Below are 6,107 nucleotides of genomic sequence, written 5' to 3' on the forward strand. Positions count from 1 at the left end.
ACAAGCCAAAACCTGCTCAGGTGCGATAGCTGAAATCATTTCTTAGTACTTCAGCTGGTGTGTTTGTGCCATGATACCTTTAATCAGGGTGGCGGGTATAAGTGCCATGAGGGAAACATGTGCTCTTACCACACAGATGTGGGATAAGCAGAATTATCCCACTGTTAGTTACCCCCAGCAGCTTTCAGCATTTGCTGTTCTCCCACAAAGACTTCTTGTAGAAGAGCGTCTGAATACGGGTTGGCATATCCCTCCCAGTTAATGTCTAAATATTAGCTACATTAGACTGTCTTTCCTTCTCATTTGAGTTGCAGAAAAGATGAGGTAGTGCCTGAATGTTTCCTCCAGGGGATATTTAAAGTCAGAGAACTTTTCTCATTGTTCTTTTCCCCTGTTCCTTAATCTAACATCCAATTCTAGTTAATGTGCAGTTTCCAAGGCTAACTCAGTTTTGATCGGGTTGTGTTAACTTTGAAAAGCTGACTGAGTCCAGCTTAAAATGGATGCTCTTAGAGAAGGATGAAAGGCCTTTTTTATCAGTGTTGAAGGAAGTAGTTCAAAAGCAGAAATGGTTTCTTTCTGAAGACAAAGAAGCTCTTTCTCACTCCCCTCTTGCCATGAAAGAGATCTTTTGCAACTTACTGCCCATCAGAGAAGAATTCGATGAACTGGAGATGAAGCGGCAGCGTATTGGGAATTTTATTATTATAGCTGGAATAAAGGAAATTTAATGTATGTGTATGCCCTTCCTTGCTCCCCAAATGCCCTTTTACTTCCACCTTTTTTTGAACTGCCTTTTTCTTCCCCTCTTTGGAAGCGAATAGTTTTGCTGCCTAGGTGGACAGAGAGACTGGCCTTCTTGTTACCATCTCATACCATGAATGACCCTAGACAGTGAAGTGGAGGGAGATAGAAGTATACAGCTATAAATTCCTCATCCCGACTCCACTAGCTGTTGAGGCCCTCAGGATTAGAGACTTAATTTGGAGACAAAACCTTTTTGCCTGAGTAAGACAATTATTGGTGGAATAGCACTTTTTAGAAGGGCTGAATCCCCTGTGACTTGATTCCATCACTTCCTAAATGAATATTTAATTGTCGCCTATTAAGACACTCATTGTCTGTAAAGTAGACCATACTTTTGGGTTGCTGGGTTTGCCAGCTGGTGAAATTGGTGATGTTAGATTATAGCAGTAGGTCATGCCTATGCTGGAGTGCTCAGGTACGTTATGAAAATTCAGCAGAATTGGGGCTTTGCTGACATTCATAAGATCAGAATGCTTAAAAAAATGGGGCCAAAAGAGACTGCCTTAAATTCCACTCATCCTGCTTGAGAAAAGACTCCTTTAAAACTTCCGACAGGTTTCAACAAGGGTGTTTAGATTTCCCTGTCTGCATTAGACTTAGAGAGGTAAGTTCAACCCTGAACCAGAGTGTCTTACATAAGATTTCTTTGCTTAAATGGCTTCAAAAATGGGAAGAGACAACACACGCACACACACGAACACACACACACACACAGAGCAGCACATAAGCATATGAAGCATGTTCATATAAATTATTAAAAGCAATATCACAGTAAAGTTGGCAGAAATATAACCTACATAATTGGCACCAGCGGGCTGCATGTGTCAGAGAAAATTAACCAGAAATTAAACGGATATCAGAGCAAATCCAAAGTGGTTTCTTGGTTTGACAAGTGAAATTTGAAGCAGGAGGGTGTGAAAAACGCCGTTATTTCCTTAACCCTTTTGAGCGTTTCTGCAGACACATATAAATACCCATATGATGAGCATGCATCTCTTCTCTCTTACAGTTATCTGGCCCACAATCAGAAATATGCCAGCCTGCTAATTAGCTGCATGGATTTAGCAGCCATGTGATTCAGCAGGTTGGTTTGAGCATGTGTGCATCAAGTGTATTTGTATTCTTCTAAACCATTGGGAGTTCAGAGCAGGGTGGGGTATTTTCAACACCTTTAACGTCCTTTGTTCTGAATTTCTGCATTCAGGATTGACGAAGCCATGCAGTGCCTGGCTTCCTTGGAACTTCAGAGGGTGACATTCATCAGCCTTGTGAGATACCTGTGAACATGTTGATGTGGAGCTGGCGAAGATCCTCCAAGGCAAAGAAAAAACTGCATCACCAGAGTCAGCCGAACAGGGCTAACGCTCAGCCAGCTGTTCCTAATCTGCTCAGTGACTCATCCCCACTCAGCTCTGATTTTTTTTTTAAACATATTTCCTCCCCACCTATGGTCTTAATTGTGATTCTCTCTTTCCTTTTTATCATCCTCTTCCAACGCAGTCCTATGACAGGTGGCACACCTGGACGGAGACTGCCAGGGGCTGCAACAGGACCCTGAGTGAGAGTCAACAGATAACTCAGCGTGAACACCTGCTGGGTATATGTTCAATGACAAATGGTCTAGAACAAGCACTAAATGTATAAGCAAAGAGGTGCCTCTGAAGTCAGACAGCCAACCGGTAAGTAATAATAGTGAAATTCAGTTTATTGAGTGTAGACCTAAATGCCTGCATTGGCAACCTGATGATGAAAAGTCAGGGGGTGCAGGAAAAGAGATCCAGACTTGACTTGATATCTTGAGAAAACACCTTCTAATTGGAATGTGTAGGAAGCTCTGTTTGGTTCATCAAACAGAAGAGCAAAAGGTGACTTAACTTGAGTGTATAAATACCTTTATGAGCATAAAATAACTAGTGTTAAAAGGCTCTTTAATCTAGTGCAGAAAAGCTCAGCAAGACTCAATGGTTGCAAGCTGAAGCCAGACAAATTCAAATGAGCAATTAGGCATACACTTTGATAATGGGGGACAATTAACCACTGTAACAAACTACCAAGGGAAGCTGTACTTTCTTCATCAGAAGATCTCTTTAGTTCCCAGACCAGATGCCTGGACAGTTTAGCCAGGCACAAATTGTTGCACTCAACAGAAGTACAAGGGTTGAATTCAATGGTCTGTAACCTATAAGAGCTTAGAGAGTTTGAGCTAATGATGCCTTCTCTTTTCAGTTAAGGATCTAGGGATCTTCTCCTTTCCTAGTTTTATATCTGGTATACATCAAACAGCTTTGGGGAAGCTGGTTAAGATGAGCACACATGTCCTTGAACTAAATCCCCCCTTTATTTTGGGTGCTTGTCTAGGTCTGAGAGGCAGCAGGCTTTGAGATATAGATAACAAAGCCCAGTAGAAAAAGCAGGAAGGAATAGGCACAGCTCCTTCCACTGCTGTTTGTACCCAGAGGCACAACAGGCAAAATCATCTCATTCTACTTGATCTGTATTTGCATCATATCAGATTGTATCCATTTATCATCTTGATATACATCACTCTTCAGATACATTTATTTAATGTATTTACTTCCTTTTGATGTGTGAACAGTGAAAAAGCACCCTGATATGAGCTCTGAGTGCTCTGTCAATTATTTAAAATTACACCCAGAGCTCACTGTAATCTGTTTATCCCACCTTTTCAGCAACAACTCATTTTTAAAGGTAATCATGCCTTTGCTTCTCTTCAGATCCATTTTCCTGGTCTTCAAAGTCCAGAGAAAGTCCAAGTTCTGGTTATAGTGTCTAAGGCATTAGTACCCCTGGCTATTTTTGACCAAAGCCAGAAGGATTTCAAGGGGTTCCCCAAAGATTTTTCCCAAAGAAGGCTCCTGAATACTCCATCCCTCTTTACAGGGTCAAGGAAGGGCAAGCATACGTGTCACAGCCAACTCCAACTACGACGATTTACCGTGGGAAGGAAGGTGGTTTTCCAGAGGATGTGAAGGTTAGAAACCAAATATTTCCTGCATGTAGAGTAAATAATCTCCTTCTAATCAAAAAAGTCTGTTGCAATGTATAGTAGGTGAGGGACTGATGCAGGGTATGGAAAGCACTGTGAAGGTGCTTTTCCCAGCTCTGTGCCATGTTGTGGCCATGCACTGCAGCCTTTGGAGCCTTCCATTGGCTTCTTTGTTCCTACACATCAGCCAGCTGAAGCATCTTCCCGTCCCCTTGAAACCCTGCCTACGCCACCCCTCCTACGAATACCCTTTGATTCCAGATGCAGATGGGAACTAGAAACGAAAAGGGCAAAACCATGGGAGTGAGGAGGTGGAGATCAGAGAAGCTGATGAAATGAAAGGTCTAATTAAATGTGCCCTCTGCTCTGGAACCACAGCCTGGCTGTTGTTACGCACATGACTGTACACTGGTTTCCAAGTTTAGAAAAGGGGAATATGCCCTCAGAGTCAGTGCTGGGGAATAACTCTTGCCATGCCCTAACCTGATAAGATAGTTAATGGCAGCCTCTGCTACATCCATATACAGCTGCTTACTAATTAAAAATGCATAGGCTTCAATTTCAAGTTAAAGTGACACATTTAATAGCATCTTTCAGAGCTTGCTAATGCTCAATGAGAACTTGATAGTCACAATAAGTTTGCATAACACAAAATTTTGGTCTTGATATTAAAGTACTACACATTATACAACATGAATACAGAAGAAAAAAAAAAAAGAGGAAAACTGAATAATGTGTTTCTTGGTTTTTCTAGCTACAGCAGCAGAGACATTAGTCAGGTGCACCTCATTTCCAATTTGTGCTATGGCAGGAGCAGCATTTATTTGTGCCACTGGGTTACGTGTGCACCCAAGTACCTGCATAACTTGATGGAAGAGAGCAGAAGCATACTAGAGAAGATGAGACCTTGAATGCTCATCTCTGCCTTTGTATGTACTTTCCCATACATCTCTGGCAAATCTTACATTTTATGCAAAAATAAAGAGGTGGCTTCTCTGACCCAGATCTTAAAAGTGGGCTCCCAGGGTCTCTGTGAATATGAAAGTTAAGTCTGATTTAGACAGGTTAGGAATTGCAATCAACTTTCAGCATTCTAGACTTAACAGTAATAAGGTCTCCTCTTATCCCGCAATTATAACATTTTTACAAGTGTACTGTTCATCACCAGTTAGTACTGAATAACTTGATGGGCAGACAAAAATATGTAGCTTAAATAAAAGATTATTTTCAATGTTAAGGGAACCAAAATTATTTTATAACACTGACTTTTTTCACCCTATTTCAATATTTATGCACTCATGTCAGCTCAGGTACTTGAGAAAGAAGCTTCAGTTTCTGCTTCATGTCACTTTTGGAGTCTGCTCCTCATTAGTTTTGGCAACTGGTTCTCCAAACCAGAACTGAATCTTCTTTCATAGATTTTGTGTTTATATGATTCCTGACTTTAAAAGTTAAGACAGAATTGTTAAAATGGGAGACTATTTTTTTTTTTTTTTTTTTTTTTTTTAAGATTTCACAAGCTATCAAACTTCCAGAAAATCTAGGGAGTTTTTGTTCTTTGATGGGTAATGAAGTGTTCTAAAACACTCAGTGAAGAGTTCTCCCTTGACAAAGAATAAATAATATTTTGTATTAATGGAAAATCCTCCAAAGCTTTTGTCTTTCCAACACGTTTATTAAATCTTAAACAAAATATAAGCCCTACAGTGCTTTTTTATGGCTCAGTTTAACACTAACTACTGTTTTATTTTAACTAAATGCTTTTGTTGCATTGCATAATAATAAAAATAAAGTCATAAAAAGCATCTGTGCCATACAGTATAGGCTCCTTTGTTCCCATGTGCTGTGAGGTCTGATGTCTGCCGTGAAGATGAATTCACCATGCTTAGAAAAAAAAAATGTTCGCACTTTAGAGAAAAGATGCATTTTGAAAAGGCTTGTGTTGACCTCTACTATAAGGAGCAGGGCAGCTTTCCATCTATTCTCCAGTCTGAGGCCACTTTTCTCCTCCCTGATTGTGCCGGTGCTGCAGATCCATCCCTATTTCACGTGGCGCTTCCCTTCCCCGAGCATCTTGCTGCGGGAGTTCTGCACGACACCCACACAGAGCGGACTTGCGGGCGGTCTGACATCCCCCCGCTGGCTTCCAGGCTACGTAACATGGTCACCTTACTCTGCTAATGGGGTTGCTCCCTCACGTAACATGACAGAAGCCTTTTGTGAATCTCGTCCCTCATTCAAATCACACTCCGCACCTACAAGGAAGACCCAACACAGAGGAGCTGCACCATTT

General features: G+C 41.1%; 1 long non-coding RNA gene across 1 annotated transcript; it reads left to right on the forward strand.

Moving 5' to 3' along the window:
• Positions 1-2,042: 2,042 nt before the first annotated feature.
• Positions 2,043-5,619, forward strand: LOC137863219 (uncharacterized). The gene is made up of 3 exons (XR_011100750.1): positions 2,043-2,486; positions 3,709-3,799; positions 4,569-5,619. It is a non-coding gene; the product is annotated as an uncharacterized lncRNA (long non-coding RNA).
• Positions 5,620-6,107: the final 488 nt, after the last annotated feature.

This window comes from Anas acuta, chromosome 12 (assembly GCF_963932015.1).
Source record: "Anas acuta chromosome 12, bAnaAcu1.1, whole genome shotgun sequence".
NCBI lineage: Eukaryota > Metazoa > Chordata > Aves > Anseriformes > Anatidae > Anas > Anas acuta.